The 13990-nt window shown below is 39.3% G+C and overlaps 1 protein-coding gene across 2 annotated transcripts in view; it reads right to left on the bottom strand.

Moving 5' to 3' along the window:
• The window catches only part of TSPAN6 (tetraspanin 6), an 88324-nt gene that overhangs the window by 41527 nt on the left and 32807 nt on the right, over positions 1-13990 (bottom strand). The window lies entirely within an intron of this gene.

Below are 13990 nucleotides of genomic sequence, written 5' to 3'. Positions count from 1 at the left end.
CTCCAAATCTGCCAGAAAATTTCTGACAAGTCTTTAAGAAAAAATGTAATGGCCAGTTTATAATTGCTTGAAAATAGCTTTAATTTTGAGAAACAAAGAGTCCTTTAGAAAGCTTGCCTTCTTTTCCTTTAAGTTCCTTTTGAGTTTCGAGGGGGGAAAAAGCTGCTAATTAAAAAGATTGAAGAGAAGTTGTCTTCAGAGCCAAAGAGCAGCATTAGGCCAAATAATAAAGCAGAACAAATTTATCATTAACATTTTCTTGTTAATCCCTTGTGGGGGGTGGAAGCAAGGCCCTCTGGGTTCAAACACTGCTCTTTGAAACAATGGAAAGAGAGCCCAATTGGAAAACAGAGGACCTGACTTCATATCCTAGCTCTTGACTTTGGGCAAGCTACTTAATTTTCCTGAACCTCAGTTTCCCTCCCTTGTAAAATCAGGGTAATGGACTTGATGACCTGTGTTGTCCCTTCTAATTATAAATCTATGAGTCTCTGACACCCACAACTGCACCTCATGCTCCAAGGTAGCAGCTAGTCATCTTATAAATTATCCAATTTGAGGCAATAGTTTAGATGTGCCCCCCCCCCTCCCTGGGACTGCTGTATTTTAAAGGAGGAATGGATGGGGAAGCCCGAAGAGGCAGTATCTCTGATGACTGTCCAGGGGTAAATTTTCTAGCAGTGGAGAGAGCTGCTGGGAGAAATCTAGGAAGAGGAAAATCTTTTGAAATGCCTTAGATATGGGGTCTTAAACCCAACTTTCCTTTCTGTCCTAGCATTACAGCACTGATCCACTACCACTCTTGTTACCATTATCTCTGTCTCTCTTTGAACAGCCCCACTGACAAGATGAGATATTCATTTGTACACAATACATGGGTCGGGAAATTGGAAACATGTCATGATGGCCATCTGGAAATGCCTACAGTAAAAACTTACTCAGAAGGACTTTATAACATGAAATGTCTTCAATATCCCCCACTTCCTCCATAGGCTTCCGAGAAGTGCAGCTCAAGTCTCGGATTGGATATGTTTTCAGCCAAGTCCTTGAAAGAACTGAGTGTAGTTAGCCCATAAGAGAAGGCTTTCTAACTGCCTTCAAGAATCCAGAAAAGCTCCAAGTAGAAGATGGTCCAAGCTTGTTCTGCTTGGACAGGGAGGGGCAGATTCAGGAGTGTGTGAGGAAAACTTTCCAAAACATGAAAAGGGGGAATGGGCTACCTCAGAACATAGACTGCTCCCTCTCCTTGGAGATCACCAAGCAGAGGCTAGACAAACATTTGGGGGGTGTGCTAGAGCAGATATTCCTCTGAGATGTGGGATATACGAAATGACCACTGGCCAAGAGCCTTTTTGACTCTCAAAGTCTCTGATTCTGTACATATGGAGAAAAAGAGAAAGAGAGAGAGAGAATTTTCTGATAGCTAGAGATTTATCCAAACTTCATGAATAACAACGTTTTCTAGATCTGTCTTCTCCTCAGCAGTCAAATTTTCTTGGGGGGAATGGGGAGGAATGAGAAGAACAGGGGATAAAAGTCTTAGGAGATTTAAGTATTTCAACTTTGCCTCTTTTAACCTTCATGGAAAGTTTAGAGGAAGAGAACCTGAAAAGATCTCTTCAGAGTCATTAAAGGAAAGGTGTAAATGTACACCCCAGCCAGTCAAAGCTAAAATCAAGACAGGCATCAAAAAGATCTTTCAAGTATGACCAACAGTCCATCCCAGATTGGGATCTGGGATCTGGGATTTTTAGATCTAAGAAGAGTGAACTGGGCGGCTTTGTGGTATTCTTTGAACACAGTGTGTATGTATACCTTGTTTCCTCTCACTCTCACCATATGAAGACAGCCTTGTGGATTTTAGATGACTTCATCAATCTCAGCACTGTGATACTTTAAAAGCATGGCAGGAAGAAGTACCGATGAAGAAAGGTCCAAGCCTAGCCTAAAATTTCTTCAAATTTGGGCTCTGTCTATGAGTCATATGAAAAATAGCTCCCACTTAGAGTCAGCTTTGAGGCTTACAAGGCAATTTACATAAATACACTATTTCATTTATCCTTTTTACAACTCTGGGAGGTTGGTATACTCATTACCCCCACTCGACAAATGTGAAAAAAGGCTCAGCAAAGCAGTAGAAATCTACACTTTCAGGAACTTCCCATGATCAAAAAGTCATCTCTCTGAAGGAAGGCATCAGATAATCGAGGAACCGGCCAGAATACAAAAACCTCAAAGAGAGATAACCTATTAAGTAGATATCACCCACTAAACCTGATAACCAGCTGAAGGAACTCGGAGAACTGGGCCCACAAATAGTAGGGAAAGGGCCAACTTTTCTTCCCTAGAAGAAGACAGTGAGCAAACACGAGAATTTATGGGGCAACTTGCTTCCAAGAAGCTCTCCCACATCAGATTATCAGTGACGGGGATGAACATGAATGAATGAACACCTGAGCACTTATTAAGCATTTTCTACATACCAGGCACTGCAGAAAGCTTGGAAGATACAAAAACAAGCAAACAAGACAGTCCTTCATTAAGAGCAACATTCTAATGGGAGAAAGTAACCCAAAGGGGGAAAGGGTACATCCATTCAATCAATCAACAAACATTTATTAAGCACCTACTATGTGCAGAGCAGTGTCCTAGTGGCAGCATGGTTTACAAAAGGCTAGAAAGTGAAATGGAGCTCTGGTTCTGGTCAAGATAAGCCCAAATCTTACCATTCCAGAAATAGTAGCTTCTGATAAGTGAGTAAGAATAGTAGATATATAGGCTACATGGCTTGAAAATAATCAGGAAGTAACATGGTAGCCTGATTCAAAGGAAGGGAAGGCATTAGTCTTAGGGACTAATGGCTACTCATTTATACTTTCCTGCTTCATTTTAATCTTTTCAAAACTAAATTAATCTTTTAATCTTTTCAATAAATATTAATCTTTTAATCTTTTCAATGAAAAACTAATCTTTTAATCTTTTCAATAGAAATAAATCTTTTAATCTTTTCAATAAAACCTTCTGTAACCTTATGAATTATTACTTTTCAAATGCCCTGGAGGATCTTACACTTTCCTAAGTGAGATGGCAGAAGCCTCCCTAATGGCATACTTGGGCAAGACACATGAGATGAGAAGACAAGAGGGCTCTTTCCAAATGTTCTCTGTAATCACAGCTGGTCCTTTACTTTTACTTTCCACATTGCCTAATCTTCTTTCAGAGGTTTGGGGTACTGGCATTAACAGCATTAATGAGCAGTCCTTTCTTCAAAGAGTATGACTCTTAGATTTAGAAGAGTTCTAAAAAGAGATAACAAAACCAACAATAAAATTGTGACTAGCAAAGGAAGCTCGTCTTGGAATGGAGAGGCTGGAGAAACAATGGGAGATTCTCTTCTTCTTTCAATAAATCCTAAATAGATTACTAAGGGAATCTGGGGGGAAGGAAATAATTCTAGACCTGAGTCTAAAAGTAGAAGGGAAGGGGAGGGTTGGAAACTCATTTGGAAACTCCTCTGGATATCAGCCCTGGTCTTATGGGTGCTAGTTCCCCACAACCAAGGCTGTGTATTGTGCCTGCAGTTGGACAGAAATCAAGCATCAAAGGCAGTTGCTGGGAAGCATGTCACAGGACATAATTACTTGGAAGCAGGTTTTATTAAAATCACTATAACAGGAAGTGAATGGAATATATAGCATAGTAAAATACCTAGAAGTAGGTGTGAATAGAATCACAAAAGCACCATAAAAAGGGGTAAGGTTATCAATAAACATAACAAGTAGCTGAGAATTATATAACAATAAAATCCCTAGAAATTTGTATAAAGAAAAAACAAAGTAAGAAGAAGTAAGGAAAAATATCACAGGAAAATCTCTGGAAGTTGTTATAAAAAACAATACAATAAAAGGAAGTAGATTAGAAATATTTTGTAATATAAAGCATAGAAATTGAAAGTTTTTAAAAAAGCATTGAGACAGTAAGTGGGAAGCTATCTATAGTGTCACAGGAAACAGTGGAAATAACTATAATGCAGGGTCTAGAAAGAGATGTGGGGGGAAAAGGAGCTGGAAATCCTAACACTGAGAAAAGAAGTGGAAAGACTGTCACTATACCACTTAAGGGAAAAAAGTGGGAAATACATCAAAGTACAGACTTTGGGAGGAGGTATTTTTAAAAATCACAGGAATAGGAAGTAATTTAGAAATATTTCATGATATAAAGTCTGTAATTGGTGTGGAAAATGAAAGCACAAGGAGAGGAAGTGGGAATTAGATTAGAGCACTACAGGAAGTAGGTAGGAATGGCATCAGAGTACAATCTCCTGAAGACAGTGGGGGGAAGGACAGAAAGAGGAAAATCAGAAGAATAGAAAATAGGTTGGAAACATTTAAGGGTAAAAAGGCTGAAAAATGATGTGGAAAAAAGATGACAGCACTCAGAAAGGAAGTATGAAGATGATCACTGTAGCACCAAAAGATTGTAGATGAAAATTGCATCACAATAGAGTGTCTGGAAGGAGATATGGGGGCAGAAATTATGGGGAGCAAGAAATTGTTGGAAATATTTCACAGTCTAAAGCCTAGAAGTTGATATAAAAAAATCACTGCCCTAGGAGAAGAAATAAGAAAACTATCACAGTATGGACTCTAGATGTTCATATGAAAAAAAAATGCAAAAACTGGGAATGGAAAATGTTCATGATATAAAAACTGACAAATGAGGGGGTGGAGTCAAAATGGTAGAGCAAAAGCAGGAACATATCTGACCTCTCCCAAATGCCTCTCTAAAAAAACTTTAAAATTACACTTCAAACTGAATTCTGGAGCAGCAGAAATGACAAAAGGACAAGATGAAACAATTTTCCAGCTCAAGACAATTTTAACAAAAAATTAAAAGTAAAGAAATATTGGAAAATGAGCAAAGAAAAAGTGGGGAAAGATGCTGACCATAGAAAGTTACTATGTTGGCAGGAAAGATCAAAGATGACAGACCTCAAGAGAATTCCTATATAGCTCACAAAGGATTTTCAAAACCAAGTACGAGAGCTTGAAGAAAAATATGGAAAAAAAATGAAAGAGATGCATCTTTTTTGGTCATCTTAGCCAATCTGATAGGTATGAAGTCCCTCAGAATTGTTTTAATTTGCATTTCTCTACTGAATAGAAATTTAGAGCATTTTTTCACATGACTCTCATAGATAGCTGTGAATTTTTTTTCTGAAAACTGCCTGTTTATATCCTTTGAGCATTTGTCATATGGAGAATAAATCATATTCTTATAAATTTGATTCATTGTCTATATATTTGAGAAATGAAGCCTTTAACCGAGAAACTTGCTATAAAAATTTCCCCTCAGTTTTCTGCTTTTCTTCTAATCTTGGCTACATTGGTTCTGCTTGTACAAAAAAAGCTTAAATTTAAGGTAACCAAAATTATCCAGTTTACATTCCATAATGCTTTCTATGTCTTGTTTGCTTATAATTTCTTCTCTTATTCATAGAACTGATGAATAAACAATTTTATGCTTTCCTAAATTGTTTATAGTATTACCTTTTCTGGGTAAATAGTGTATATAATGTGGCCTTATCTTGCTATATAGTTTGCGATGTTGGTCTATAGCGGGGTTTCTGCCGAACTGCTTTGTAGTTTTCCTTGCAGTTTTTGTCAAATAGTGAGTTCCTGTCTCCAAACCTGAGATCTTTGTGTTTATGAAACACTAGATTACTATGGTTATTGCCTACTATATATTATGTACCAAATATATTCCAGTGAAATACCATTCTGTCTCTTAGCCAACACCACAGGGTTTTGTTTTGTTTTTTTTTTTTTTGGGGGGGGAGATCTATCTTTTCTTTTGACCATAACTTTTATAGAAATGTTTTACCCAACTTCACAAGGGCCTTCTCAATAGAGAGGAGGGAGGAAGGGGGAGAATCTAGAATTCAAGATTTTAAAAACAAATGGTTAAAAAAAATGGTTCAATTCTCTCTCTTATATCTAGGATCAAAATAGAGTCTCTTTTGCTTAACATTTAAATAATAATCAGTTAGCATTTACATAGCATTTTCAGATTTGCAAAGCACTTTACAAATATTATCTCCTTTTATCCACAACTACCCTAAGAGTTAAGTATAATTATTAGTCCTTTTAATTTTAATTTATTTCATCACTTAATTATTTTGCAGGCAATGGAAATGACTTTCCCAAGATCACATAGGTAGTAAATGGAAGATCCAGGATATGAAACCAGGTTCTCTTGCTTTAATTTCACTGCCTTTTCTATTGGACCACACAGAAGTTAGAATTCAGTAGAGTGGTTAACAGAGCGTGTGTAATTGATATCCTATTGCTTGCTTTCTCAGTAGACAGAGGAGGGAGTGAAAGGGAGGGAAAGAATTTGGAAAGAAAAGAATGTTTAAATATATAATACATTTTTAATAAAAAGAATTTATAGAGGATGAAAAAAAACAAAACACAGATCTAATTGTGTCTGTGTTCAAGAAACTTCAGTGTATCTCTCTTGACTCTAAGAAAAAATTCTCCTCTTCCACATTTAAAACCTTATACAACTTGACTCCAGTTTATCCATTCAGACTTATTTCACATGGCCTCCTATGGATCAATCAAGTTTTGCCTACTGCTGCATCTCCATCCCCCTGTCCCAATTCTATACATTTGCATCTGCTGCCATCTGTGCATGGAATCATCTCCATTCCCGTCTCAACTTCTGAGAGGCTCTTAGTTCCCTTCAAGGTACCCCCCATACACACAAGAGGCCTCTTCCACAATTGTGACAAAGCTCCTTGATGATGGGAACTCTTCATTTTTATGCTTGTATCCCCCATGCCTAGGATAGAGCTAGACACACAGTAGGCACTGGAAAGATGCTTATTGGTGAGGTGATCCAAGACAATTCCAACAGACTTTTAATGGAGAGAGCCATCTGCCTCCAGAGAGAGAACTATGGAGACTGAATGTGAATCAAAGCAGAGCATTTTCACCTTTTTGTTGTTGCGGTTGTTTGTTTACTTGAATTTTTTTTCCCTTTTGATTTGAATTTTTTTTTTTTGGTGCAACATGACAAATATGGAAATGATTACACATGCTTAATCTATGTTGGATTGCTAGCTATATTGGCTCTAGATTGGATTGGATGCTATGTAAATGCTAGCTGTGCTTTTTATTTAAATGTTAATATCGGATAGTCTTGGGTGGGTAGGAGGGAAGGAGAGAGGGAGAAAAATTTGGAACACGAGATTTTGCAAAGGTGAACGTTGAAAACTATCTGCATGCATTTGGAAAAATTAAATACTAGCAAAAGAAAAAGAAGGCTGGTTGGATTGACTTAAACATATGCAAGTTGAATTACATTTTGTGACTCATGTGATTAATATGAATTAAATGCGGAAACTGCAGGTCTTCATGCTAGATGACTACTTCTCACTTATGGTGGGGGGGTGAGTGAGAAATGGCTTCTTTTCATGTAGGGAATGGACCAGATCAATGAGAAGCCTCCTCCCAGACACTGAGATTCTGTGCCTGACAATAATAATGCCATTAAACACTTAAAAAGTCACCTGAGATAGAAATCATGGGTGGTTAAAGATGACCCCCTCCCACTATGGAACAGAAACAGCTTTAAAATATATTCCCACTAGAATGAGTCACCGGCTTCCTAGTCTGACCAAGTAGTTGGCCTTAAACCATAGGAAAGGGAACATAAGTATGATGTGCCCAAAGCCTGGTAGACCTCCACTTAGATGTGCTGTGGGTATCTCAAACTTGACATGTCCAGAGCATATCATCTTCCCCTCCACCAAACCTGCCCTTCATCTTAACTTTCCTATTTCTCTAGAGGGTACCACTATCCTTCTAGTGTCCCTGTTAGTACCACAACCAATTTAGTTAGGGCCCTTAGGGTACCTAGACTCTAGACTGCCTAGATCGATGGAACATTAATGTGAATAAGTGTTTAGCTATGATATTGAAGTACTCTCTGACTGGGAATTATAACAGTAAAAGGCATTGGTATAATGGCACATGAATTTGACAGTTTTCATTAAATTCCCTCCCATTCGATGACTTGCCCTAGATATCTCCTTTTATTGGCGACTCTACTCCCTCTGGGTCACTGAACCTCCTGAAACTTACCCCACTTTTCACTCAGCTTTGGAACAATCACCTTGGGACCATACCATGCAATGCCAAGCCACCATATATGGCCTGCCCTAACCATCTCAAGCTGGCCATGCACTGGGCCCTATCAAATCTATTTGTCAATTGACAGCCTTAGGGTTTTGCTTACCATCCCTTCCCAGACTACCATGACCCAATATGTGTTGTCTCGTCCAACTAGAACATAAGCTCCTCGAAGGCCTTGCTTTTGTAGCTCAGTGCTTGGCACAAAGTAGGTCTGCTTTACATTCATCTAACCTTCCATCCATCCATTCATTCCTCAGGCAAACTCTTCCATCTCTTCTGGTTTTTCTAGGACATTATCTCCCACACTTTAGCACCGAAAGCTTCCAGCTTGTAGTAAGATGAAGCAACTGCATCACTTAAGGCAATGCCCCTGACCAGATCACCCGGAGCCAAAGTGCCAAGATCTCTGTTTCCCTCATCACCACATTGCTGAGTGACCGCCCTCTGCCAACCTCAAGGCAGCTCAAGCAAGGGACAGGAAAGACTCCAGTGCCTACAGGAAAGGTGGCACACACAACCGAAAGGCTTTTCCACACCAGCTTGGCTGGAACCGTCATCTACCCAAGATCCTCCCTTAAGGCATTTCTGTGAAAAGTTCACTTTGGGTGGACAGTGGGGATGTCATGTTTTCATGCTGACACAGAGGGCTGGGTTTTTTTTTTTGTTTGTTTTTTTTTTAATAAAAGGAGACTTCCAAGTAAATCTATCTGTGCACACAAGCAGCAAACAGAAATCAGAGAAGTTACGGATTCAAATATAGCAGAAAAACACACAAGAGTGAATGAACTCTATAGCTGGGAAAGATATAGCTTGGTTCAAACCAAGAGACAAGCTCTGATCTCACTGAAGGGGAAAGTCCCCCAAGACTCCAGACAGGCAAGTTGGAGGTCAGAGCCATGGTGAGAAGCTCAATTCCCCTTCATGTCTTCTGTGTATCTTTCTGCAAACTTGAGCATTCTCTCACCCAAGAAGCTCTTGGACCAAGTCCAGCTCATACGTGGGGTGTTCAGGGCCATGTCATACCCAGCATTGTGTGCACTGATTCAGTCACATCTCCATCTGTAAACACGGCAGTACTTAAGCAAAAAGGACTCGAGGGAAATTCCAGTTTCATTCTATGATACTATGTTTTCTCTCCTTCGGCCCTCCCCTCCCTGATCCCTGTCAATTCTTCCTTCAGTGTCCCTTCCTCTTCATTCACACCATCTCCACCCTGGTATAGGGTGGCTGGAAAGCTACAACAGCCAGAGATGCTTTGGCTGTCTAGTCTCTCTTCCCATGAGTCCATTGGCCCTATTCACTTGTGGTATCTCTCCCACTTCTTCCTTATTCTACCACTCCATTGTGATCCCCTCCCAAATAAGATCTGATCTGTAAAGGATTCATCCCAGTGCCCGGCACATAGTGGGTACTGAAGGAATGCTTGTTTCCTTCCCTCTTTTTTATCTCATTTTCCACTCTTCTTCACTGCTGTGATAGCCTCACTCTCTCTACTTTGTTCTTCTTTCCCACCCCCACATTTCTCATCTCTGCTTACTCTTTTCATTTTTCCTTTTTCTGTGGCTTCCTCTCCATCCAAAAATGCTGCTAGCTTAGGCCCCAGAACCACACTGTCTGGAGCAGCCTCATTTCCTAGACCACAGACTGCACTAAATGGGGATGGAATGATTCATATGATTCCCAAAAAATTGACATTCCATTTGAATGTTGTATCGATGAGAACATCTCTCCTCCTCTTAGCACTCTGATTCAAATGTAATGGAGGTAGCGGAAAACATCGGAGAAAGCCGTGGTTTGGCTGCCTGGGTCTGCTACCACTTGGCTCTCTCCGCACCTTAAAGCTCAGGGCCATTTTCAGCCTCAAGGTCCTTGATGTGAAACCTCTCTGTGGTGACTAAGATGTCGGTGTTTGAAGGAAAGTCCGAAGCCATTCAAAAACTGGAAAGTGGTCTCCAAGTAGCTAGACTGAGAAAATGGCTAGACTGGAAATGTCTTAACTTAGAAAATAGACAAACAAAAATTGGCTCCGAATGGGAAGTTTTAACAGCATTGTGAAAAGAAAACTCTTCTGGTTCTAACATGTCCAACAGTGAACTCATTTTTTCACACAAACCAGTCCTCCTTTTTAAAGGCCTTGTCTCTGACAATGGTACCACCACTGGACTGATCACATAGACTCAAAACCTTGAATCCAACTTTAATTCATCTCTCTCTTTTACCCTATCTCCCTTGCCCCCAGCTCCAGCAGTTATTCACCAAGACCCATACATTTTTCACTGGAAGGGTTTCTTGTATAATCCTATATTATTCCTATATTATTGCAACCATTTCTTTTTTATTTATTTATTTTTATTGTAGCTTTTTATTTCAAAACATATGCAAGGATAATGTTTTACCACTGATTCTTGCAAAACTTTGGGTTCCAATTTCCCTCTTTACTGCTCTCCCAGGATGGCAAGTAATATGTCAAACATGTTAAAATTATATGTAAACTCCAAATAGGCATACATATTCATACAATTATCTTGCTGCACAAGAAAAAACAGATCAAGAAGGAAAAAAATGAGAAAGAAAACAAAATGGGAGCAAACAACAAAAAGAAAATGCTATGTTGTGAACCACACTCAGTTCCCACAATCCTCTCTCTGGGTGCGGCTGGCTCTCTTCATCACAAGATTATTGGAACTGACCAGAATCATCTCACTGTTGGAAAGAGCCAAGTCCATCAGAACTGATCATCATATAATCTTGTTGTCGTGTATAATGATCTCCTGGTTCTTCTCACTTCACTCAGCATCAGTTCTTGTAAGTCTCTCCAGGCCTCTCTGAAATCATCTTGTGGGTCGTTCCTTATAGAATAATAATATTCCATAACATGCATATCCCATAATTATGATGGGCAGCCACTTATTTTCCAGTCTCTATTGCAACCATTTCTTAACTAGCCTCTCAGACTCCAATCTCTCCTCACTCTGCTCCTCATAAATACTCTATCAGATTAATATTCCCAAAGTTCCAATGTGATCATGTCACTCCTTTACTCAAAAGCTTTCAATAGCTCCCTCTCTCTTCTGAAATACTCAAAGTGATCTATGTCACTAATTCAGGCATTTCTTCCAATGATGCAAATGACACCTGGATTGTAGCAGCCCCTCCTGTGCAACTCTTCTCTACATCCTCCCTTAAGCACACTAATGGGGGTCCATTCAACATGCAGGAGACCTTTCCTCCTTTCTCTTGAAATCACAAAGATGCATACAATGGAGCACATGCACTTTTGATTGAGCAGCTATCACTCTGACCACATGACCAGCCCATCTTCTCCTTTTCTCCAATTCTACCATGCGATTCCTCATTTTCTGCATGTTGGGACCCTCACACTCACCATTCACATTTATACTGGCTCACTATCATCTGCCATCATTAGCAGAATCATCCTGCCACATTTCCTACTGTGTAAATCGTACCTCCTTTGTTCTGTTTTCAAGACTTTCTTTGGCACAGCTTCTCAGTATCTCTCATCCTCAACGTGTATGCTCCATTTCATTCAGGTCCATCATCAAATACTTTCTACTTTTTCTTGCCTCTGTGATTTTAATCACGATATTACTATGCCTTCTCTGCTCCAAATGTCCACGTTGTATTGAGCAGTCAAGTTCTATCTCAAATCTCACCTCCTCCATGGAAACTTCCCTGTCTACATTATTATCTGCTTTCGTTATCACCCTCTTCTGATTTCTCCAGTGCTTCAAATCATGATTTGACTCAGTATTGTAGAATGTCTAGTATTGTTATTGTTTCTTGGGGTCTGGTTTGTCTCTTCGACTAAACTAAAAGTTTCTTGAGGGTGGGAACGTTACCTTAGTCACTTTTGTAATCCCCCCACGGGACCAAGAATAGAGTCTTTTTCATAGTAAGAACTCCATAAATATTTATTGAGCAACCTAAATATTAGAGGTCACATGATAAAAAATTAGAAGAAAATGGGAAGACGCATCTTTCAGATCTGTGGTAAGGGGATAATTATTTTTTTTAATAAATCACCTTTATTTCTGAATGTACTTCTCCTTTCTCTCCACCCACCCACAGGGTCATTTCTTAAAAGAAAAAAATGAAAGCGGAAAAAACAGTTCAGCAAAAATAACCTCCATATCATTATTATCTGATATGCATTTTTTCTCTGCACATCCATTTAGAAACAGAGGGGCTAAGCAGCCATTGACAGCCACAAAGAAATGCATCTAGCGGCCTTATTTTGGAGGGTTTGGGGTGGTAGGGGAGGAAAGAACTAGGTAAGCGGCCAGCCAGCCCTCAGCAGAGCCCATGTGACTCAGTTTCCTAATTCCCTGATGCTCAAAGACAGAAAGGTTGTGGGGTCTTGACTAGCTCAGCTCAAGTAAATACTGCAGCCTGAAGCTCTTCCAAGTCATTCATGAGCTTCTTCCATAACCATAACTATACAATCCGGGGAGCTAGACATTGACTTTTAGCAAAATTAAAATGGAGAAAGGGGACAACAGGCAGTGTGGCATAATGGATACATCTCAAGGTAGGGCTGGCTTTGAGGCAGGAAGTCCTGGGTTCAAGTCCTACCTCTGAGAAATAAGGAAGCAAAAGAAATAGGGAGCTGTTGAAAGTTCTGAGTAAAGGAGTGACATGATAAACATGGGGCTTTAGGAAGATTCACCTGATAAGCTCTCAGTGCTTTGAGCAACCCCCTAAGACTATACGCTACACAGAAGGTGCAGACTTACTTTGGTAAAAAGGAGTTCCCAGGTGAGCCAGCTACATGATGCAATGGATAGAGTGCTGGGCCTGGAGTCAAGAAGACTTGAGTTCAAATTCAGACTCAGACACTTTCTATTGTTAGGACCCTGGCTCAGTTTTCTCAACTAGAAAAATGGGGATAACAACAGCACCCACCTCTGGCAGAGTCGTTGTGAAGAATAAACGAGATACACTTAACCTAGAGTCTGCAAATAGTAGATTCCATAAATATGCTTATTCCCTTTCCCTTCCTCTTATAATTAACAAAATAGTAGGTCCTGTCCCTATCTCTAAGTATGAAGAATACAGAGAAATCTGGAAAATCTTTATAAGATAATACAAAAATAGAGAATACAGAAGAACGGGGAGAGGTGATCATTATAATCATAGAAGAGGAAAATAAATGAGAAAAAGATTTTTTTAAATGCTTGGGATACTCTATGCAATGAAATGAATTTAAATATAAATGGTACTGTGTATATTTATTTGATTGAATTGATGCTCAATGTTATATTTCTAATGAAACATTTAATTTTTTAAGCTCTAGCATGCTTCATCTAAAACAAGCCATGCCCAACTAAACTAAATTTCTTCTTCTTTTGGACAGGAAGAAAAAACAGGGGGCAAAATATTCTTTTGGTTTTAGCAAATCTAGATTTGGACAACCATCTCAAGCTATTTCCCCATTGTTTCAGGTCAGACACACTTTCTGCTAGGTCGCAATGGTCTGCCTTACTTTGCTTCCCTTCATAGGCCCGTCCTACAACTTAATTCAATTCAACATTTGTTCAACATCTACTACTTTTTTATTAAAGCTTTTTATTTTCAAAAATTATGCATGGATAATTCTTCAACATTAACCCTTGCAAAGCCTTGTGTTCCAAATTCCTCTCCCCTTCCCCTGCCCCTTTCCTAGATGGCAAGTAGATGGGAGAAATATATGTTAAATCCATTATATGCATACAAATTTATATAATTATCTGAGCAAGATGCCCTTCTATGCAAAGGGAATGCAAAAATCA

This window comes from Sminthopsis crassicaudata, chromosome X, assembly GCF_048593235.1.
Source record: "Sminthopsis crassicaudata isolate SCR6 chromosome X, ASM4859323v1, whole genome shotgun sequence".
Classification (NCBI taxonomy): domain Eukaryota; kingdom Metazoa; phylum Chordata; class Mammalia; order Dasyuromorphia; family Dasyuridae; genus Sminthopsis; species Sminthopsis crassicaudata.
This window is presented reverse-complemented; position numbering and strand designations above follow the sequence as displayed.